This window comes from Octopus sinensis, linkage group LG8 (assembly GCF_006345805.1).
Source record: "Octopus sinensis linkage group LG8, ASM634580v1, whole genome shotgun sequence".
Lineage (NCBI taxonomy): Eukaryota > Metazoa > Mollusca > Cephalopoda > Octopoda > Octopodidae > Octopus > Octopus sinensis.
In genome coordinates, this window is record NC_043004.1 from 78,030,569 (window position 1) to 78,056,380 (window position 25,812).

Genomic DNA, 25,812 nt, shown 5'->3' on the forward strand with positions numbered 1-25,812 from the left:
GACTGACAGAATAAGTACTAAGCTTACAAGGAATAAGTCCTGGGTGGGGTGATTTGGTGCTCCAGCATGGCCACAGTCAAATGACTGAAACAAATAAAAGAATATATATCAAGACTGGAGCTTGGTGCAGCCATCTGGTTCGCCAGCCCACAGTCAAACCGTCCAACCCATGCTAGCATGGAAAGCGGACGTTAAACGATGACGATGATGATAATATATATATATATATATGTATATATATATATATATATATATAAATATATCAAAGTGAGATGAATGACATTGCAGCAGTGACTCACAAGAATGACAAATAAATTTTGATTCGTTGGTTTGTTAAAATTTCCATGGTTCTTTCTCTGGAATGTCAATAATAGCAAAGTCTGGTATTGCCATTCTGAACACACTTTTCCCAATGACAGTTTCAATCTCATTCTTTCATAGCCTGAAAGATCTCATATTTCTCTCATTTTGGAAAGGAATTTGGACAAACTTCTTACTTCCTCCCTATGCTATGTACACCTAGCATCAATTCGCCAGGTGTACATAGCATGTAAACCTGACAACTTGATATTGTTCCATATTCATTACTTCCAATCCTACCACCCCTGTCTTTTAGCCTTTATGATTCCATCCATTTTATCATGCCATCACTACGTCACCTTCCATCCGGCTGGCATTTTGCTCCAACTTATGGTCCATTGCTGCCTCATAGAATCTCCCAGCTGCTTTCTATGTTGTAAACCTTTAGCTTCAACCGCTTTCTTAACGCACACATTTTCTGGAACTTCTCTGAATAGTGGGATGGATAACGGTTTCAAATTCTGGCACAAGGCCAGCAATTTCAGGGGAAGGGGTAAGTTGATTCAATCAGCCCCAGTGTGCAGCTGGTAGTAATTTTATCAACCTGAAACGGTGAAATGTAAAGCTAACTTTGGTGGAATTTGAACTCAGAATGTATGGATGGATGGAATACTGCTAAGCGTTTTCTGCAACATGCTAAGAATGCTGCCAGCCTGCCACCTGGTGGGATAACTATTATGCCATGAAGAAGAAATGAAGTCTAAATGTTTCACTGGAGAGAGGGAGAGGGGGAAAGAGAAGGAGAAAGAAAGAGGGAGAGAGAAAGAAAGGGAGAGAAAGAGGGAGAGAGGGGGAGACAGAAAGTGGGAAGGAAGGAGAGAAGGAGGGACAAAGAGGGAGAGAGATAAGGAGAGATAGATAGCGGGGGACAAAGAGAGGGAAGGAGAGAGAAGTTGTTTCCTCATAGAGAAGAAGGGAGAGTGATTAGCGAGAGAAGAATAAGAAAGGAGGGGGGGTAAAGATAAACTCTCATTCCTTTAACTCAAAACAAATACAATTTACATCACAAACCTTGAAACCATAATCTCATGAGAGAGGAAGAAAACTAAAAACAACAACAACAACAACACACATTATCAATGATGTATATCAGAAACAGAGTTTGTGTGTGTTATCAATGATGTAAGTCAGAAATAAAGTTTTCATATATATATTATTTATTTATTTATTTCTAGATTAAATCTTCTCGACTAATCCTCTCTTTGAACTGATTAAGATCACAGAAGTCCAGATAAAAGATATGATTTGCCGAGGTGTTGATTGTTAAACTACTGTGTTATACGAACAAGCACCACTCACTGCTTAGCTGCATACAATACAATCAGCAACGGAGAACAAGGTTGGAATTGGAAAGAAAATGAATAACAACCAAAACATTTCTAACTTTCATTCTTTTCTTGCAGTGTTCCTGATAACAAAACTAAACTCTATTTTCAAATTATAGAATTTCTGATATGATTGAGACAAACAACAACATATATCATCATCATCATCGTTTAACATCCGTTTTCCATGCTAGCATGTGTTGGATGGTTCGACCGGGGTCTGGGAAGCCAGGAGGCTGCACCAGGCTCTAGTCTGATTTGGCAGTGTTTCTACAGCTGGATGCCCTTCCTAACACCAACCACTCTATGAGTGTAGTAGGTGCTTTTTACATGCCACTGGCACAGAAGCCAGTCAAGGTGGCACTGGCATCGACCACGTACGGATGGTGTTTTTTACGTGCCACCGGCATATATATATATACACACACATGGTTGTGTGGTAAGAAGTTTGCTTCCCAACCACAGTTCCCGGTTCAGTTCCTCTGCATGGCACCTTGGCCTTGTGAGTAGATTTGGTAGACGGAAACTGAAAAAAGCCCATCATATATACATATATATATATATATCATCATCATCATCATCATTTAACGTCCACTTTCCATGCTAGCATGGGTTGGACGGTTCGACCGGGGTCTGGGGAGCCCGAAGGCTGCACCAGGCCAGTCAGATCTGGCAGTGTTTCTACAGCTGGATGCCCTTCCTAACGCCAACCACTCTGAGAGTGTAGTGGGTGATTTTATGTGCCACCGACACAGGTGCCAGACAAGGCTGGCGAACGGCCACGCTCGGAAGGTGTTTTTATGTGCCACCGACACAGGTGCCAGACGAAGCTGGCGAACGGCCACGCTCGGATGGTGTTTTTATGTGCCACCGACACAGGTGCCAGACAAGGCTAGCAGACGACCACACTCGGATGGTGTTTTTACGTGCCACCGACACAGGTGCCAGACAAGGCTGGCGAACGGACACGCTCAGATGGTGTTTTTATGTGCCACCGACACAGGTGCCAGACAAGGCTAGCAGACGACCACGCTTGGATGGTGTTTTTTATGTGCCACCGACACAGGAGCCAGATTAGGCTGGCGATCGGCCACGATTGGATGGTGATTGTTACGTGCCCACAGCATGGAGGCCAGTCAGTGCAGTACTGGCTACGGCCACGTTCGGATGGTTTTCTTGTGTGCCACCGGGACTGGTACCACAAAGATACAAATTCCATTGATGTTCATCTATTTTGATTTTGTTTGATTTTCACTTGCCTCAACAGGTCTTCACAAGTGTCACCAGAAGGAAGGTATGCACAGGTGGACTGACTACGTCCCAGGTAGGGGCCACGGGTTATGGCCTGACTAGTCTTGCCGGGTCTTCTCACGCACAGCATACTTCCATAGGTCTCGGTCTCTAGTCATTTCCTTGGTGAGACCTAAAGTTCGTAGGTCGTGCTTCACCACTTCGTCCCAGGTTTTCCTGGGTCTACCTCTTCCACAGGTTCCCTCAACTGCTAGGGTGTAGCACTTTTGCACACAACTATCTTCAGCCATTCTCGTCATATGACCATACCAGCGCAGCCGTCTCTCTTGCACACCACAACTGACGCTTCTTAGGTTCAACTTTTCTCTCAAGGTACTTACACTCTGACGATTATGAACACTGACATTACACATCCATCGGAGCATACTGGCTTCATTTCTTGCGAGCTTACGCATATCCTCAGCAGTCACAGCCCATGTTTCACTACCATGTAGCATGGCTGTAGGTACACATGCATCATAAAGTCTGCCTTTTACTCTGAGCGAGAGGCCTTTTGTCACCAGCAGGGGTAAGAGCTCTCTAAACTTTGCCCAGGCTATTCTTACTCTAGCAGTTACACTTTCAGCACACCCACCCCCGCTACTAACTTGGTCTCCTAGGTAGCGGAAGCTATCAACTACTTCTAGTTTGTCTCCCTGGAACGTGGTAGAAGTTGGTCTCTGCACATTTCCAGTGTTTATTTCTCCTGAGCATCTGCCACATACGAAAACTATCTTCCCAGTTAGCCTACCTTTGACATTGCTGCACCTCTTATGTGTCCATAGCTTACACTTGGTGCACCTTATAGAGTTTCTACCTACACCTTTTTTACAGATCGAGCAGGGCCATCTACCTGAAGTCGTTTGTGGTTGGTCCACCTTCCTACTTATTAGGACTTTGGTTTTGGCTAGGTTGATTCTAAGGCCCTTCGATTCTAATCCACACCTGAAACTTCTCCTCCAGTTCTGATAGTGACTCATCAATTAGAGCAAGGTCATCAGCATAGAGGAGCTCCCAGGGGCATCCTGTCTTAAATTCTTCCGTTATTGCCTGGAGGACTATGATAAATAGGAGGGGGCTGAGGACTGAACCTTGGTGGACCCCAACCTCTACCCGGAATTCTTCACTGTACTCGTTGCCAACCCTCACCTTACTAGCTGCGTCTCTGTACATGGCTCGCACAGCTCTCGCTAACCATTCATCTATCCCTAGTTTCCTCATTGACCACCAGATAAGGGATCGGGGGACCCTGTCAAAGGCTTTCTCCAAGTCAACAAAAGCCAGGTACAAGGGCTTACCTTTGGCTAGGTATTTCTCCTGCAGCTGTCTTACCAGGAATATAGCATCAGTAGTACTTTTCCCTGGCACGAACCCAAACTGCATATCATCTAAGCTAACTCTCTCTCTAATTAACTGGGCTATAACCCTCTCCGTAACCTTCATTACCTGATCCAACAGCTTGATGCCCCTGTAGTTATTTGTATCTAGGGCATCGCCTTTACCTTTGTAGCAGTTGACTATTATGCTGCTACACCAGTCATTGGGTATGACTCCTTCGTGTATCACCTGGTTAACTATACGGGTGACTATGCTATAGCCGACACTACCAGATATTTTGAGCATCTCTGCAGTAATTCCTGATGGGCCTGGGGCTTTCCCTGTCTTCATGCTTCTAATTGCCTTAGCTACCACGGAACTATCAACTCAGATAGCTGGTCCCTCTGTTGGGTCAACATTCGGCAGACTCTCTTTATCCCATTCATTTTCCTCATTCAGCAACCTTTCATAGTGGCGTCTCCAAGCTTCTCTCTTTGCATCCTCATTTAGCGCAAGTGAACCATCCTCCATGCGAACACATTTCTCTCCTACCACATCACGATTCTCTCTCACACACTGTCTTGCAACACGAAATACCTCAAGTCTTTCATCCTCACGGCGCAGGACATTGGCAAATTTTCTCTTATCTGCTTCCCCTCTGGCTAGATAGACCTGTCTCCTAGCTTCCCTTCTGGCAGTCTGATACACTTCCCTGCTACCACCGTTCTTCCAGGCCTTCCAAGCCTGTTTCTTTTGTCTAATAGCCCTGTCAACAATATTGTTCCACCACCACGTTATTTTGGGTCTTAAGGGGACTTTGCACCAGTCACAAATCTGGTCAGCGGCTTTCAGCAGGTTGTCCCTCAGAAACGTCCAGTTGTTTTCTACCCCATGTGTAGCTATACCCCCTTCCACTTCGTCAAAGGCTTCAAATAACATATCTCTAAATCTCTGTCTATTCCCAGGGTCTTTAAGCTTCCAGACCCTTCTTCTCCATGTTGGTCGTCTTCTAGTCGCCCTCTTAGTCCTGATCCTAAAGTCACTAACTACCAGTCTATGTTGTGGGGTGCATTCTTCGCCTGGGAAGGTTTTAGCATTTATAAGCAGCCATCTTTCCCTTTTTCTGGTATATATATATATATATATATATATATATATATGTAACATGTAGTATAATTATAAACAGGGCAAATTTTAGCCCTTTTTCTGCAGACTGAAAAAAAATGAAGAACAACCTTAATCAATTTTCAAACCTTACTGGGTTCTCATCAGAGGCGTCCACATCACTTTGACAATCTCTGGAGAAACTGTTTTTTACTCAACAAATGCAGCAGTTACTCTATGGAGTCCCTAATTTGCATACTGAAAGTGTTTAAAATTCTTTATAAATACCAGTGGCCTGTCAAAGTATGATATGATATATATGTAACATGTGATATAATTATAGACAGGGCAAATTTTAGCTATATATTCCCCTCCTCTCTGTTAAAAGCATATACACACACACGACAAAAACTTCCGCCGAGCAAATTCAATCACAAGGCTTAAATCGATCAAAAATATCAATGGAAATTGTAGTTGTGATACCAGTGCCAGTGGCACATAAAAAGATCCATCCGAATGTGGCCGTTGCCAGCACTGCCTCAACTGGCCTCCATGCTGGTGGCACGTAAAAGGGACCCACTACACTCACGGAGTTAGGAAGGGCATCCAGCTGTAGAAATACTGCCAGATCAGACTGGTGCCTGGTGCAGCCTCCTGGCTTCCCAGACCCCGGTCGAACCATCCAACCCATGCCAACATGGAAAACAGACGTTAAACGATGATGATGATGATGATATATATATATATATATATAAAGGAATGCAAAAATTGGGATAAGAACGCAAAATATCCAGACAGCTAGATGATACAAAAAAGGGACAAGAAAAAACATGGACAAGTAATTCTAAGTTTTCTTTCCTCAGTCAAATTCCAGATTATCTTTGCAATTTCGGCTGGTTATACTCGAGATTGCTCCAATCTGGCCAGCCCCAAGGAAAAACTAAGCTAAGAGCACCAGATTCCTTGGAAGAAAGCAGTGAATGTATATGAAAATAAGGACGGAAAAAAAATACAGAGAAATAGTACACAAATACAAATAATAGGACATAACAACAGGTGTCTTTTGACTAAGGATAAATTAAATTAAGCTGGCGTGTGTGGAAGTGAAGCCTTAGGGCCAGGACATAGGAGATGACAGGCATGGTGAGGAATATAGATGTTGCACAGATGGTAGTCGAACCAAGAAAGGTCAGGCTTGGCCGAACACCCGTCACATGGAGAGAGAGGAGAGAGGTAGAGGCACTATATATATATATATATATACATATATATATAATGCTCTGGTGTGAATGGTTTCTTTATACGGCGCTGTTTTAACAATCCTGTAAATAATAATAATGGTATTTTTATATAAGCTTAAAGCTTATGGCAATCACTATGCAATGACTAAGGAAAATAGTCTAATAAAGAGGCATATAAGCCCTTGACATATGTGTGTTTGTGTGTTCTTTTATGCATTTCAGCCCTAAGGCAGTGGCCATGCTGGGGCACCCCCACCACCACTTGACAACCGGTGTTTGTGTTTACATCTCTGTAACTTAGCAGTTTGACAAAAGAGACCAATAGAATGAGTACCAGATTTTTAAAATCAAATATATATATATCATCATCATTATCATCATTTAACATCTGTTGTCTATGCTGTCATGGATTGGATGGTTTGACCGGGATTGGCACGCTGGAAGGCTACACCAGACTCCAGTCTGATTTGGTATGGTTTTTCTATGGCTGGATGCCCTTCCTAATGCCAACTACTCCGAGAGTGTAATGGGTGCTTTTATGTGCCACTGGCATGGGTGCCATTTGTGTGACACCGGGTTGTGTTTACGTACCACCAGTACAGGTGCCAATTTGCATGACACTGGTGTGTGTGTGTATATATATATATATATATACACACACACACACATATATATACACACACGCATACACAGTTACATGTATACACAGATATATATACATATGCACACACACACACACACAAACACATATACACACATATATACATATATGAATACAATTTTATCAAATGTCATTTAAACATAAATTTAGCTAAGAGAAATAACTCAGAGAGCAGTGGGCATGTATTTGAACAGAATAGACAAATACAGGTGTATCAAATACCATACAACATGAATTGTTCATTTATTAAGATTATCTCCACCTCTAGAGGATGTGTTTTAATTAGCAAGCAGCAATTAAGAGCAGCACCTGTTGAGGAAGGGGAGATCATCTCAAGAATCAGGAATTCTCCAAAGTTAAGATACTACGAAGGAAACGGACAAGTTTATTGCTTGCCAGCATGGAACATGAACATTAAATAATGATGATGATGATGATGATGCCAATGATTATGTGTTTGTTCTTTACAGTCTACAAGCCAGCAATAATTATGCAAATGTGCAGTCAAGCTACATTAACAAAAACCAATGCATTGATTATTTTATGCTATTTCATTATCATATGTTGTTATTTTGTTATTTTATGCTAAATCTGAGCTGACGGCCTTTTGAATATATTCATGAATTTATTTTTAAAAAACCAAACATGAAGATAAAAATTAAAGGCGATCCATTAAAAGAGGTTTTTAAAAAAATAAAAATGTCTCTCACAAGGACAAAAAAAAAAAGGTAATTCTTTTATCTAAACTGTATTTGCACTCTATAAATAATTTCTGCCTATTTAACCATTTTAATACCAAACCACCTGAGACTGCCCCTCATACTATGATGCAAAGTTTCCAGTTAAAACCTTCAAAATTTCATGTTAATTTATATTCCAAACACCAGTTTAATAATGAGAGAGTTAATTTTATCAAATTCTTCATTATTTTTTTCTTTTATTAATTGAAACAAAAGCAATGTACTTCAGCAGAAATATGCTAACAAAAGGGTTAACACATTTGATGCCAACCTACTCCAAACTATCCTTGGTTCGATAATATAAACTTATTTTAAAGGGATCTAAATTAAAACTTTCCCTTGAAATTTCATGTTTAATTCTGTACTAAACAGCAGCTTAATAATATCAAAGTTCTCCACTAGCGTTGCCGGGTCATAGTGCTAGTGCATCCATATACAGCTGCATACGTGCGCACATACATGCAAGTACTGTCCAAATCTCCAACCAATCACATACAGCTAGCTGGCATTCAATTGGCTTATCATGTTTCAGGCATTTTGATTGGGTTTTGGATAAAAAATTCACAAAAAAGTCACTTCTGATTTTGTAATGGCTTTGCAGGGTGACTGGGGAAATGTAAAGATGTGCACGACCACCCTTGGACGGTTTTGAATGACCATAGAAAGTGCGAGCCCTCTAACTGAAAAAATGTGGATTTGTATAAAGCACACACACACACAGGCATTTTGCCGTTTATATATATAGAGATTAATTTCAAAATCAGTTGAAACAAAGGCAATGGCGTTCAATAGTTCAATAGACATGTGATAACAAAAGGGTTAGCAATAAAAATTCTTAATGCTTCAAGATATTTTCTAAGACAAATTGATCCTATTTCTAAGTCAACAATATAAAATAATATAGCATCAGAGCAGCCGTATCTTTTAGGAGTAAAAGACGCAACTATGAAGACTAGGTAATTCTTTTTGATCATTTTTGCATTTCCTTATTTTGTCTCTGCAAAAGCCAAGACAATTCTTCAACTAAAAATGATGGACTAGAATCTTTTATCAACTTTCACCATCTTCCACAGTCTTCAATGTTTCACAAAGGAACCAATCTACAGTTACTTGATCTGCTGGCAACATCAACTAAATCTTCTACAAATCACAATCAATCCTCTTAAAAGAAAAAAGAAAGGACTACGTTTGATAAATATAGGTTTAGTTATACCATAACTGGAAAGAAATAAATTGGTTGGTCACAGGGCTGTCAAGTTGGAGTCAGAAACCACTAAGGGGTAGCTGGATCAGAGTCAGTAAAACTATACTGACTCTGACTCCCAATATCTTTATTCTATAATAGGCCTACACAAAGTACAAGCGTATTCTTTTATTCATTTATTTGTTTCAGTCATTTGACTGCGGCCATGCTGGAGCACCGCCTTTAGTCGATCAAATCAACCCCAGGACTTATTCTTTGTAAGCCCAGTACTTATTCTATTGGTCTCTCTTGCTGAACCACTAAGTAACAGGAACATAAACACACCAGCATCGGTTGTCAAGCGATGTTGGGGGGACAAACACACACACACACACATATACGACGGGCTTTTTTCAGTTTCTGTCTACCAAATCCACTCACAAGGCTTTGGTCAGCCCGAGGCTATAGTAGAAGACACTTGCCCAAGATGCCACGCAGTGGGACTGAACCCAGAACCATGTGGTTGGTAAGCAAGTTACTTACCAGACAGCCACTCCTGCACCAATGCATATGCTTTATGAGATATGTAGACCACAATCAATTACATACAGAGGAGTCAGAGTCGGAGGTGCCAATAGTAGGGGAGTCAGAGTCAAAGTTTTTTCTTTCGACTCTACAGCCCTGGTTGGTCACAACTAGAGCATCTTTGATCAAAGGTCTGCTCAATCAGAACTGATCTGGGGTTAACCCTTTAGCATTTAAACTGGCCACATCTGGCCCAAACTGACCAGATCCAGTATCTCACAGCTACCTTATAATATTCCTCTTAAAATAAACAACCCAGTTGTCAAAGTCTAAAAGCTACGAGATAATGCAGAACTAATTGAAAACAGCGTGAATAAATAAGCATTACATTTGACAGAATAATCTGAATGCTAAAGGGTGGAACAAACAACTTTGATCTAAAGAAAGAAAAAACAAAAAAAAAGAAATCTCGATTCTTTAATTTGGTGACATAAATATCACGCACTCGACAAAGCTGAATGGAAAGATGCCTACAGCTCCCCGACATGCACAGCATGATTAAATTGAATGACATCAATTATACAGTGAAACATTCGGTAGATCTTTTGTGAAACATCTGATTAATACAGCTTTCATAAGAGGAGAGTGACGAATAATAAAGACTAACAAACAAACAAAAAAGCAGAGACTAAGCTGAGGGTACATGGCAAAGCTAAACGGTTTCGAGATGTGGATTATCAACTTGGTTTTGGCCTTGGCATTGCATATCTTTGGATATTTCACAAACATTTTGTATCATTCTCTTTCACCTTTTACTTGTTTCAGTCATTAGACCGCGGCCATGCTTGGACACCACACTGAAGAATTGACCCCAGTAAATATTTATTTTTTTATTTTTTGAAGCTTGTTACTTATTCTATCAGTCTCTTTTGCTGAACCACTAGCTTATGGGGACATAAACACACCAACAGCTATTATTAAGTAGTGGTGGGGGACAACACAAACACACATATATGCACAGATACACACACTCATGTCTCTCTCTCTCTCTCTCTCTCTCTCTCTCTATATATATATATATATATATATATATATATATATATATCATCATTTATCATCAAAAGGGCCAGCCTTGTCACACTGTGTCACACTGACTCTCCCTGAGAACTGTGTTAAGGGTATGCATGTCTGTGGAGTGATCAGCCACTTGCGTGGTAATTTCATGAGCAGCCTATTCCATTGATTGGATCAACTAAAATCCTCATCACCTTAACCAATAGAGTGCCAGTAGTAGTAGTAGCAGCAGCATATATTTCACAAAGTATATAAGGTTATATTTATGCAGCATCTGATATGAATGATACTATACCATGCATACATATTTGTCCATCTTTTATCTCTTAACTAAATAACCAAAAGACCTACATATTGACTCTATTTTTTTCTTTTTTTTCTCAAATAAAACTATTATCAGAAAGTTATAGCTGCTAGTTTAAATTCTGGTACCATTTCATAAAAGAAAATCTTGGTATATTAAGGGAGTCAACACAAAAAAATAAAGAAATAAATGTGAAGAATGCAAGTCTATAAGAGTGCTTAGTCAGCCCCTTTTTATTTTTTTATTTTTTTTTGATAAAGGAAATATATTTTTATGGTGTGTCTTAAAAATACCAGTCATTACCATAATGGAGTTCTCTCTATCTGATATTCACCAGGAAAGAGATGCTGGTGTACGATAAAGTTATCTGTTGCACTCATGCCTTCACATGCAAACAAATCGTAAACAGGATCCAGCAAGAAAATGCTTAGTAAGGAGACTGCTCTGAGCATTATCATCATTGTCATTTTTAATGTCCCCTTTTCCATGCTGGCATGGGTCAGATGGAATTTATTGAGGCATATTTTCTGCAGTTAAATGCCTTTCCTGTCGCCAACCCTTACTAGTTTGTAAGCAAGGTAATATTTCCTCCTTGGCCAGAAATGTTTTCCTTGGAATGTTGGTCATGAATGAGGCACGCTTACAACCAGTGTGATATTTAGGCAAGGATAAACAGTCACACACATGTAGACAACTGCAACACATACAGATGGACAGACAGATAGATAGATAAGCTTCTTTGTTTCCTTCTATCAAATCTACTCAGAAGGCTCTGGTCAGGCCAGGGTGGTAAAGATATTTGCCCAAGGTGACACACAATGGGACTGAACCCAAAACCACATGGTTGGGACATAAACATCTTAATTCCCACAGCCCAAGGGACATAGGAAAAAGGAGAAAAATATTTTAATTATAAAAGTTAAAATCCAGTTTAATTGTCCATAAATCCTTAAATGTATGTAATAGAAGATTTTATTCTAAAACTACGCAACTTCAAAAGGTAAGAGAACCATTTTCATTGATAGATGAAAGTATCTTCTTTCCTTATCCATTTAATGAGATCAATAATAAAGTGGCTATTGATAGTGAACACATGATTGATTTGGTGATTAAGAATTTGAACCAATATTTGGAAATGATATTCAGTTTTCTATCAATAATTTACAAGATCATTCAAGAATTAAAACCTGCTCTAAGATCAAAATGAAGATGGTATCTGTTAGGTTTTAAAGTGGAACACATTTTTCTAATTACCATTATGCATAATTTGTGATTAATATCTGAATTGAAAGTGTTGCTTTGCCATAAAACATAGAAATAAAAGGTGGAAAGAAGGAAAGCGTTATCTAACCATCTTAGAAAAGTCTATCAAATTAAAAGATTTTCAATTCAAAAGCTGGTAAAATATAGTCCACAAAATCAACTGGCAACAGGAATTGAGAGGCTTTGTGTGATTCTACAGAATTTAATCAAAACTGCAACCATTTTTTAACGCCTACTTTTCCATACTTCTATGGGTTGGACGGAGATTATTGAGGCAGAATCTCCAACAGGTGGATGCCTTTCCTGTTGCCAATCCTCACCAGTTTTCAAGCAAGGTAATTGCTTCACATGGCCAGACAAGTTGTTGAAGAATACTGGAACTGAATGACACTGCTTGTATGACAGTGACACTCATTTACAACTATAATACAATGTCAACATATGGCGATGTGTGTGTGTGTGTGTTTGTCCCCCATCACCACTTGACAATCAGTGTTGGTTTCTTTACATCCCTGTAACTTAGCAGTTCAGCAAAAGAGAACAATGAAATAAGTACCAGGTTTTTAAAAAAAAAGTACTGGGATCAATTCATTCAATTAAAAATTCCTCAAGGTGGTGCTCCAGCATGACCACAGTCTAATGACTGAAACAAGTGAAAGATAAAAGATATATATATATATAAGGAAGGTGAAAACTTGTAATGAATAAATGGATGGACGGATGGACAGGTGTGCTGATGGACAAACACAAAATGGACAAATGGATTTTTGGACAGATAGATAAGTTCAAGGATTACCTACACACAGGAGCATGGTTCGGTCATTTATAAAAGAGAACTGAAACAGCTTGGTCTGAGTATCAGCATATGCCTGACGCTTTCTGCATTTTACAACTATGTGATGTTAGGAAGGACATTGGTGATAGGAAGGGTATCCAATCATAGAAACCAAAGAAGGTGCAACCCTTGAGCCGATCAGATCTTGTCAAGCTGACCAATCTACACCAGCATGGAAGATGGACATTGAATAACAAGGATGCTGTAGCATGCATGCATACAGATGAATGGATAGATGGAGGGAAACTGCACAGAATCATCATCGTTTAACGTCCGTTTTCCATGCTGGCATGGGTTGGAGGTTCGGCTGGGGTTTGGGAAGCCATGAGGCTGTACCAGGCCCCAATTTGATCTGACAGTGTTTCTACAGCTGGATGCCCTTCCTAATGCCGTTCACTCTGAAAGTGTAGTGGGTGCTTTTTTACGTGCCACTGGCACAGGGGCCAGAGGAGCTGGCATCAACCACAATCGGATGGTGCTTTTTACATGCCACCAGCATGGAAGCCAGTCAAAGCATCACTGGCATTGGCCACATTCAGATGGTACTTTTTACGGGCTACCGGCATGGGGGTCACAACTACAATTTCTATTTGATTTGATTTTGATTTTGATGTACTTGACTCGATAGGTCTCCTCAAGCACGGCATGTTGCCCTACGATCCAAGGTACTTTTGAGTGGGCTGGTTATGCGACACTGGTGTAGGTTACAGCTGCGAGCCCACTTTATTTGTCAAGTCTTCTCAGTCACAGAATACCTCGAAAGGTCGCAGTCTTTTGTCATTGCCTCTGTGAGGCCCAACACTTATGAAGCGTATTGTCTTGCTGCAAATATAAAACCTGCAAAACAAATCACGGAAGCTTCAGCAGATAAGAGAGAAGAACATCCGACTAGTTTCTTTTTTTTTTATTAATTCTTCACCTTTCACTTAATAAGCGTGGGAACAATCTATTTATCTTATGAAAAAATTTACATAATGGTCCAAGGCTAGTAATCAGAATTTAATCAGTTACATGTTACCATCTTTGTTATTATGGTTTCCATGAAGAGGTTCTTAACTTCACCTGTTGAGAGGTGATAGAAGTGATCCCTGATAAGTATTAATAAATATCAAACAAATCAGACACTCTTCTTTCTTATCTGCTAAAGCTCCTGTCAATATCCACAGATTATATTTTCACAGCCAGATTAAATATACGTTTATTAAGAATATCCTATATAATTTTCATGTACATAGTCTGATACACTTCCCTGCTACCACCGTTCTTCCAGTCCTTCCAAGCCTGTTTCTTTTGTCTAATAGCTCTGTCAACAACACTGTTCCACCATCACGTTATTTTGGGTCGGGAGGGGACTTTGCATCATCCACAGATCTGGTTAGTGGCCCTTAGCAGGATGTCCTGTAGGAACCTCCAGTTGTCTTCTATACCATGTGAAGCTATATCCCCTTCTATTTCGTCAAAGGCTTCCAGTAATATGTCTCTGTAAAAAGCACCCACTACACTCTCGGAGTGGTTGGCATTAGGAAGGGCATCCAGCTGTAGAAACTCTGCCAGATCAAGATTGGAGTTTGGTGCAGCCATCTGGTTCGCCAGTCCTCAGTCAAAATCGTCCAACCCATGCTGGCATGGAAAGCAGTCGTTAAACGATGATGATGATGATAGTTATTCAGAGCAGTGCTGTAATAGTGATTTTTGTTTTTTCATTTGTTCAATTCTTACATCTATTTCTCCAAACTAGAATGGGTTAGGTGGATACATTAGTGAGGTATTGCTTTACAGCCGGATGCTACTCCTGTTGCTAACTCTTAACTTTTCTTTCAAGTAAAGAGAGCGTTGTTCCACATGTCTTCAAAGTTGCAAAGCGAGTATTTGATTTATGGAAAAATGGCAAACAACATTGCTGCGTGTAGCTCACGATATTTGTAAAAAAGTGCAGATGTAGAAAAACACACAGCTGCACATGCACACACACACACACACACACACACGTATCAGGGGCTTCTTTGAGTTTCCTTCTACCAACTTCATTTATGAGAAATAGGTCAGCCTGGGGTGGGAATAGAAAATACTTGCCTAAAAGTACTGCTTCATGGGACTGAACCTGAAACAATGTAGTTGTGAAGCAAACTTCTTAACCACATAGCCATACCTGTTTTCATAGGCATTTTCATTATTGCATGAGTATGTGTGTGTATACACACTTACACATACAGAGAGAGACAGAGTGTGTGGAGGGGGTGTATGTGTATGTGTATATATATATATATATATATATATATATATATATATATATATATATATATATATATATATATGTACACACACATACACACATACATGAAGAGAGAAAGAGAGAGTGTGCGTGGAGGGTGTGTGTGAGTGTATATATATATACATACATATATACAGACATACAGAGAGAGAGAGAGAGGGAGAGAGTGTTTGTGGAGGGAGTATATGTGTGTGTGTGTGTATATATATATATATATATACACACACACACACACATATATGGGGAGAGAGAGTGTGTGGAGGGTGGTGTATATACATATATGGAGTGAGAGAGTGTGTGGAGGGGGTGTATGTGTATGTGTATATATATATATATATATATATATATATATATATATATATATATATATATATATATATATGTACACACACATACACACATACATGAAGAGAGAAAGAGAGAGTGTGCGTGGAGGGTGTGTGTGAGTGTATATATATATACATACATATATACAGACATACAGAGAGAGAGAGAGAGGGAGAGAGTGTTTGTGGAGGGAGTATATGTGTGTGTGTGTGTATATATATATATATATATATACACACACACACACACATATATGGGGAGAGAGAGTGTGTGGAGGGTGGTGTATATACATATATGGAGTGAGAGAGTGTGTGGAGGGGGTGTATATACATATATGGAGAGAGTGTGTGTGTGTGTGTATGTATATATGAGTATAGGCATGTGTGTGAGAGTGTGAGTAGATGTATGTGTGTGCACACAATATTTCGTTTAGATTTAAATGGTGTCTATTTAATTTTACAGAGGAAGTGAAGCTTGACGTAAGTTTTTCAATGCTTATTAAACATCAAATGGCAATGGAGAGAGACAACTTCAATACACAACAGCATGTAATAAAATGAAACCACAGCAGGAAAGGAGATTACATATGTTGTTTATGCTCCACAAACCAAATAAACACACAGATGTTTGAACAGATTTCAAAATGGCAATCTAGGTTGCCTGAAATAAAAAGCATAAAGAATAGAGTACAATATATTATATATACATATATATATATTTATACACACACACAGAAAGGTGAGGAGAGAGAGTATATATATTCGAGTAACATTGATGAATGCATGTTTAGTGTAAAACATACTGATGATCTATATATAGAAACTGTAGCCAGATCACCTCCATTTAATACCCTGCTGCTTTACGTAAAATGTGACATGTTTGATAATGTAGTCTGACATACCCCCAAATGCATGTTGATGGTCATGGTTCGAAGGCTTTGATCATAGATCTCTCTCTCTCTCTCTCTCTCTCCCTCTCTCTCTCGATATATATATATATATATGTGTTATATATACTATATTAATATTTATACAATACAGTATTATAGACCCATTTATATATACATTGCTATATATATTCATGTCCATGCAATATTGTATTATATAGGCATTTATATATACATGTTATATGTACAGTTACAACACTGATTTCCCAAATAGGGATTATCAGAAGTCTGGAACTTTCTATAATCAGCGTTAATTTTTACTAATCTACAGTTACCTGAATTTTATTTCATTTATTAAATAAATTTAATATTCATTTAATTTAGAGTGTGTTAACTAAGGTGACCTACCACCCCTGGTTTGGAAAAATCAGTAATCTGGAAAAGACTTAGTACTGAAGATTCTAGGGGGAAAAAAAATCATTGTTGTACCTGTATATTAATATTATACACACATTCATACATATACATTATTATTATTATATACATTGATACCCTGTGCCGGTGGCATGTGTAAAAGATTCGAGCGAGGTTGTTGCCAGTACTTCCTGACTGGCCCTGTGCCCGTGGCACGTAAAAGCACCCACTACACTCTCAGAGTGGTTGGCATTAGGAAGGGTATCCAGCTGTAGAAACTCTGCCAGATCAGATTGGAGTCTGGTTCGTCAGACCTCAGTCAAATCGTCCAACCCATGCTAGCATGGAAAGCGGATGTTAAACGATGATGATGATGATGATATTCATACAATACAGTATTTTACACTCAGCCCCTATGGGCCATCAGCTTTTTCCACCCAGTATTCTACATGCTAATGTATATAGATCTCTATCATATACACCCCATTAAAAGCAATTTTACAATATGCTTTTAATATATACGATATACCCTACATAATGTATACCAGCTAATAATATTTGACTAACGACTTCTTACATAAACACACAGCATAAGATTTTGCTTGCATTTATAATTAATTGTACATAAAGCTTCAAGTGGTTCAGCATTGCAGTAAGATTTTAGCAAACTGGTCTGTGACCTAGTTTTGGTTTTCATTTTAAGGCTTCACTTCATATGCAGTGCAAATGCTCTTGTACGAATAACTAACCCTTTCCCCTTCTCCTCAAAATCCCTGGCTTTATACAATTTACATTAGGAAACCTAATTATATCAAGAACCTTATGGACACACACACACAAATGCACATACATGTTAGGCATGCATTCCATGGCAGAGTTATGGATTAGTCCCTTAATTAGAAACTAAAGATAACCAATTTAGATATTTGGGGATTTAATTAAGACCAGTATGACCTTAATCTTCCCCTGCTATTAGGTTAAATGCTGCAATCATGGCATTGGAGTTGGTAATCGAACAAGATTAACCTAAATACTAATTCACACTGAATGAATGAGATTAACTTAGGCTTGACTCTTTCATCGTTTTTTTTTTTTTTACTGAGTGATGTAAGAGCATGATGGGAAAATGAATCACATGACACATTCAAGTGAGGTCTAATGGACCACAGAAACATGTGTAAACTTATTACAGTCTGTATTTCAATAACAAATACAGTTTTAATAAATTTCTATATAGAGAAGCTCTATTTTATATAAACATTGATAAATTCACTCTGTTCTGAAGATCAATGAGAGTGAAAGACAGAAATTCTGAATAGAATTTGGTAAATAGTATCTGTTCTATGTGTGTATGTACACACATAACAAGCTTTTATTCATGCTGCATTCTTCATAAATTATTTGCTGTTTGCTTAATGATACCTGATGAAAGACAAACATGAAAATTAAGCTATCCTCCATGGTAACAGCTGCATTGCAGACTGCTTTATATGGCAGCTGAACACTCTATGTTGTTGACTTAGCATTTAGTACACCTTTCTTGTTCTCTGTTGTTCAAATTCATGCAATGCCTATGACCCTTTATAGGGCCCCCAAACCAATTGGGTGGGAGGTATTCTTAAACCTAGCAATAAGGTCATCATCATTATTGTCATTTAACATGTTTTCCATGCTGGCATGGGTTGGATGGTTTGACAAGGAACTGGCAAGTGAAAGTGCTGCACCTGACTCTATATATTTATTTATATATATTCATTGTTGTACCTGTATATTGATATTATACAATTCAATATTATACACACATCCATACATATACATCATTATATACATTGATATTCATACAATTCAGTATTTTACACCCAGCTCCTATGGGCCATCAGTTTTTCCCACCCAGTATTCTACATGCTATTGTCTGTTTTGGCATGGTTTCTATAGCTGGATGTCCTTCCTAACATCAACCACTTTACAGCGTACTGGGTGCTTTTTACATGGCACCAGCACAGGATCCACAAAAAGCAGCAAAAGTGCCATAGAGTAAAGGTGTTAAACTGGGCAATGGATTAAGTCCACCACTCCATGTAGACCACAGCAGGATTTAAATGTAGATCACAGTCAGGCAGAACAAATACCATTGGCATTAGGAAGGGCTTCCAGCCATAGAAAATGTGGCCAAAGCTGGCAGTGGAGTTTGGCCCTGGATCCTGTCAGTGTCCAACCATGGAAAATGAACATTATACGAGGATGAGAATATACATTAGTGAGAAGCACACACATGCTTACAAATACACAGGCATCTTTTTTTATAATAATAATAACAATCCTTTCTACTAAAGGCACAAAGCCTGCAATTTGGGGGCAGGGGACAAGTCGATGACATCGACCCCAGTACTTAATTTATTGACCCTGAAAGGATGAAAGGCAAAGTCAACCTCAGCAGAGTTTGAACTCAGAACCTAACAACAATGATAATCACAATCAGTTCAGTAAGAACTTACTGCCCTGAAAAAACATGAATATTATTAGATGAAGAGAGTGAGGAAAAAAAAACTCCAAAAAAAACTAGAATTGGCAAAAAACATGAAAGACACACACCCAATGATTGGGAGGGGGTGGGGGTTGTAAAAAAAATGTAAAGACTGGCAAGAGACACAAGGTGGAGCAAACAGAAATGAAAGAAAATTTGTTGATAAGAACCGAAGAAAATTAGATTTCATAGATGAGATTAAGTAAAATACGGAAACCTGGAAGTATACAAAAGTAGGTTATGCATGAAAATCTGGATGCAGAGAGATGTAGGCATGTATGGAAACCTGGAATTGTAGAAAAATTAATTATGATGAAAAAATGTGTGTATCATCATCATCATCATCTCCTGCACATTATTGTCTCAAATTCAATGACTCAAAGAGCTGGTTACCCATTTGGCATGGAATATTGACTGAGATCGCAACTGTCCAAAATGAAACTGGAGCAATGTGAAATGAAATGGTTTTCTCAAGAACACAAAGCGCCACCAACTTTGGGAATCACAATCATGCTCTTGCGATTGTGAGTGTGACACCCTGATCAATAAACCAGCCACCTTCATTAAAAGACTACACAAACACAGGTGCAGGGGTATAGTTAAGATGTCCACTTTGCAAATTAGTTAGTTTTCAGGTTCAATTCCACTACGTGGTACCTTGGACAAATTTCTATGTCATAGTCTCAGGTCAATTCAAAACTTTGTGAGTGGAATTGATTAAATGGTAATCTGTCACCTGGTTAATTCTTCCTATAATTCAAAGATCCAGTCTTGTAACTCAATGTAACAAGATTCCTCATCATTAACACATAACAACCCTTTTTCAGGCTTGCATGGATTGGACAGCCTGACAGGACTGGCAAGGACAGGGGCCACATCAGGTTCCACAGTTTGTTTCGGTTTGGTTTCTACAGCTGGATGCCCTTCCTAATGCCAACCACTTTACAGAGTGTACTGGGTGCTTTTTACTTGGTACCATCAGCAGTGCTTGTTATGTGATCCCAGCCCCCACATCAATGCTAGAATAAGTAAGGGGACACATGTCCACGGAATACTCAACCACTTCGTTTATAATTCAATGAATAAATATTTCAGTCAAAAAAAATCAACTGAAATATTTTTTGTCTAAATTGACAAGGGGCCATCTGTTAACCCTTTTAACATTCACCTTACTCTCTCAAATGCTATTCTTATTTATTCACATTGTGTTGAACTAATCATGCATTACCTTATAGCTTTAAGATTTCAATGATGTGATTGTTTATTTTTAGAATGACATTGTAGGGTAGGTGTGAGAAGCTGGATCTGGCTGGTTTGAACATAAAACCAAAAGAATATTTTGGGGCAGATATGGCAAGTTTAAATTCAAAAAGGCTAAGGTCCACTTCTCAGTGTTTGCTCAGCTGGATGTCCTTCCTGTCACCAACCTTCACCTGTTTCCAAGAAAGATACTATTTCCCCAGGGCTGAACATGTGTTTTCCACAAAAGACAGCAAATGAACAACACCCCTTGTATGATGTTGTATGATGTAGCTTTTTCAGAAAACGAAAAAATAGTTTCATCATTCCATAGCAAGACCGCTGTACTACACTTTGATAATTTTTGATATCTTGGCATCTGAAGCAGCTGGAGATATGATAGTTTGACCAAAAGAACCAGCTATCGCATCCAAAAAGAAATATTGAAAAAAAAAACGCATTTGGCCAAATTTGGACATATGACAGTTTAACATAATAGCAATGATATATATATATATATATATATATATATGAGCAACAGACTTCTTTCAGTATCTGTCTACCAAATCCACTGAAAAAGCTTTGGTCAACCAGGGGCTAGAGTAAAAGATACTTGCTGAAGGTGCTATGCAGTGGAACTGAACTCAGAACCATGTGGTCGAGAAGCAAACTTATTACCATACACATACACACATGATGGGCTTCTTTCAGTTTCCATCAACTGAATTCACTCACAAGGCTTTGGTTGGTTCATTAGATGACCCTTGTCCAAGTTGCCATGCAGTGGGACTGAACTCAAGACAACATGTTTGGGAAGCAGGCTTCTTAACCACACAGCCATACCCCAGACAATTCTTCCTTTTAATCTTTGCTCATTTGAAACAAGACTTATTATTACTGAATTCAAATATAAAACATTTCATTGATTTTGTCTTTCATAAGTCAATAATAAATAACTGGCTTTTGGCGTAGATTCACATAAAGCAAAATCAGAGTATATAAAACCAAAGCTAAAACGGACAGACTGGAGTTTATAGAGAGAAACTGTAGAGGAATCCAGAGAGAGAGAGAGGGGGGGGAGATTATTAACCAACAGGTCAATAGTTTATATCAGTGCATGTCTTGTAAAAACAATTCTTAACAGACTCATATCATCATCATCATCATCATCATCATCATGTGGCTGAGCTTACTTGGATATTTTTAATCCATGGATACCATCCATCTCAGTCCTGCATTAATTGAGGTAGGTCTTGGGTGGGGGGTGGGGGCATCTAATGTCTCTGATGAGTTGGTCTACAGGCATTGTGTTCAGACGACCTGCTCAACCATGGCCATGCTTTGGCTGGCATCCATTGCCAGCTCTTGTTTCCCTTACCAGCAATATCCCACAAAGCGCCAGCGCCTTTCCCTTATAATGGTTGACACAGGCAGGAGATCTCCATTCAGCTGCTTTCTTGGTGGGAGGAGTTCTCCAAGACATGTTTAAGACTGTTCTGTCACAAAAATCAAACTCCATCCAATTACTTCAAGTCACTGTCAATGCTATTCTTGTAAAAGAATGATCTTTATATATATATATATATTATATATATATATAACAGGCTTCCATGTAGTTTCCATCTACCAAGTTTACTCACAAGGGATTGGTCTGCTTCAGGTTATAGTAGAAAACACTTGCCCAAGGTGCTGTGCAGTGGGACTGAACCTGAAGCCATGTGGTTGGGAAGCAAGGTGACTAAAAAAAGATTAAATATAAACAGATAGCAGATTAACCCAACAACTGATAACAAATTATTTCTGCTTAAATTTATTAGAGCGAGCTCAAAGAAATCTTTTGTATCTATTCACAGAATTATTCTGGCTTTAAAAACAAATAAACTTCAAAATTTTTCTCTCACATCACTGAACTACTATTTATCAAGTAACAAAATTAAAATCTATTTCAAATTCTAATTACAGATTTCTGCTACAAATCTGTCTGGGAGATATAAATCCAATCTGAAGCCAACATGCCAAATATATTCCAGCTTATATAACATACAGCCATAAAAGAAGATCAAAATTTTTGTTCTGTCTCATCAGATTCCATGAAGAAGACTTCCACAGTAACATTCAGAAGCAACATTGGTTTCAAACTTCGGCACAAGGCTAGCAATTTCAGGGAAGGACAGAATTTGATTACATCAACCTCAAGTACTTATTTTATCAACCACAAAAAGATGAAAAGCAAAGATGAAAGACCTAAGCAACATTTGAACTCAGAATCTAATGTCAGCATTTTGTTTGACATAGCCATGATTCTATCAGCTCCCTGCTTTATTCAGGACTAAAACTGGTTTCACATTTTGGCACATGGCCAGCAATTTCGGGAGAGGGGCCTAGTTGAATACATCAACCCCTGTGCTCAACTGGTTCTTATTTTATCAATGCCAAGAGGATGAAAGTCAATGTTAACCTTGGCAGAATTTGAACTCAGAACATAGAAACAGATGAAATATTGCTAAGCAGTAACAATGCTGCCAGCTCACTGCCTTATTCAGGACCAATATTAACAAGATTTTCTTCTAAGGTTTCACAGAACCCAGATTATCAAAACCCTTCATTCTTTATCATCCTCACTGCCCAGCTCTGGAGAAATATCCCCTTACTTGGAAACAAGTGAAGTTTAGCAACAAGAAGGTCATTTAGCCATAGAAAAACCTCAATAAATTCTATTTGATTCATGGAAAAGTGGATATGATGATGATGATGATGATGATGATGATGATTAGACATTTTCTTTCTAGAAATAACTTCTCTCTAAAACTTTTATTTCATTTAATGTCTTATTAAAATTAGGGTAACGTTGTTGTTCTTGTTGTTGGTAGAGGTGGAAGCTTTCCATAAATTATAGTTGTGTGTTCTGTAATTCTTGGGAAATTGTGTAAATGTTGCAGAGCTAAATAAGCTTTGAGAAACACTGAGATTGTGCATTTGAAGGATATGTTTCGGTGCCAAACAACAGCAATGGAAGCAGATAGAAGACACAGATATTCAGGAAATGTTCTTATCGACTGAGTTTGACAATATCAGCATTCTAAAAGAAAGAACTGGTTCAGCAGTTTTTGTTTTCTTTTGGCGGGGGTGACATCATCCAGGAGATTGTCACTTAAAAACTTCCTCTTTACGGAAAGGTCACAGAATTTTTGGCGGTTCATCAGATGACAATTTATGCATGTCAAATGTCGTTCTGCCGGCCGGCCGGCATTTGTCAGCAGACTTTTATTGAACATAAATGTAAAGAGAAGCATATCTTTGCTAGAATAAAAAAGCATGGAGAAACAAGACTAAAGTATTTCAAACAAATGCTCCTCCATAAATTAGAACATAATAACAAGGGCAAATGAGGAGGAGGGAGGAGGGGAGTGTTAGCCTATTATGGCACACAACTGATGCAAGGGCTGTATTTTTATCAGTCCCAGAACTTTGAAAGGCAAATTGAACACTGGTAGGATTTGAACTTATACGTGGGAGCAAATGTGATAAAAACCATTTTCTCTGCAACTCTAACAGTTTTGCCAATGGAATTTCTTCAATTTGTTAAATCTTTTCTTAGATTTTTTTTCTTTTTTTTTTGCATGTTTCACAATACATTAGACAGTCGTTTTGTTTTCTTTATTTTTTGAAGAATTCACTTTAGCAATTGGTATCTTTTGTAAAGATTCACTTTTTATTTAATCGTTTTGTTTGTGTCTATGTGTGTGTGTGTGTGTGTGTTTGTGTGTGTCAGAAAAAGCAAGAATTTCTCAAGACATTTCTAAAAGCTAACCAATATGAAAGTGTTTTGTTTTGCTTTTCTATCTTAAAAGTGCACTGAAAGTAATGAAACGATATGGCCTGTAAAACTACAACAGACTAAATAAAAAAATATTTTATAAAATATAATTATATCTAACACAAAAACTTCACAGACGAAAACTTTGCAATTAACTGGTTTTTGTATTAAAAAAAATATTTCATAAAAAAACAAAAAATTTTTTGCTAATCTTATGATTATTTTGAAAAGCTAAATTACATCCATAGAACACTCGCCTTTACAAGATTAATAAGTCAACAATCTTGATATAAAATGTTTTTTAAAGTTGTTTTAAGAAAAATTTATACATTTATACACATACATATATATCTATATATTTATTATTCTTAAACAAGAATATTACTGATAGTGACTTCGAAGTTTCAACCAACAAAGCTATTGAAGTTTCGGTCAGCTAAACCATCGTCACATGATGGCTTAACTGGCTGAAACTTCGAAGTCACTATCAATAATGATAAATTCATACTCTAAAAAGGATAGAGTAACTCATCAGATTAATGTAAAATTGTTTTTATTATAATTGAACGTAAAAACAAACATGAACAATATATATATATATATATATTATAGAAATATATATACACATATATAAACACACACACACACATATATAGAAACAGAGAATTAAGCTTTTAGCTCAGAGGAATTCAGAAGTTATAAGAATATTCAGACTTTTGCCAAGAAATTATCAAAGAATCTTGATTGTATCTTGTCTGTAGAAGAACTGCTTTATTTGTGCTGATTCTACAGAAGACTAATCTATTGTATTCAACTAAACAATTCCTGAATTAAATAAAACAAAAGCATTTCTTCCTTTGGAAAGTAAAACAAACAAAAAAAAAATGAAAAGTACATGAAAAAAATATGAAAATTTTGGTGAATCTCAGAATTTGTTTATAAAGAAAAGATTTTCCAAAACAAACCAACTCTGATGTCATTTATCCCTACCTGTCTATTTGTTTCGCTAACATGTTATATAATTTATTACGTAAACAATAAAGCTGATTTTTAAGAATCTATTTTCTATGAGTTGATAAGGAAGCAGAATAAAGGAATTAAGACCTCCCCA

At 38.0% G+C, this 25,812-nt stretch overlaps 1 protein-coding gene and 1 long non-coding RNA gene across 8 annotated transcripts in view; one reads left to right on the top strand and one right to left on the bottom strand.

Annotated features, from left to right (window-relative positions):
* Window positions 1–25,812, bottom strand: part of LOC115215033 (dystrobrevin beta) — a 412,633-nt gene that overhangs the window by 226,302 nt on the left and 160,519 nt on the right. The gene's annotated exons all lie outside the window — the stretch shown is intronic.
* On the top strand, window positions 5,469–25,641 carry LOC118764595. Its single transcript, XR_005000412.1, has 3 exons — window positions 5,469–5,601; window positions 8,949–8,955; window positions 25,631–25,641. It is a non-coding gene; the product is annotated as an uncharacterized LOC118764595 (long non-coding RNA).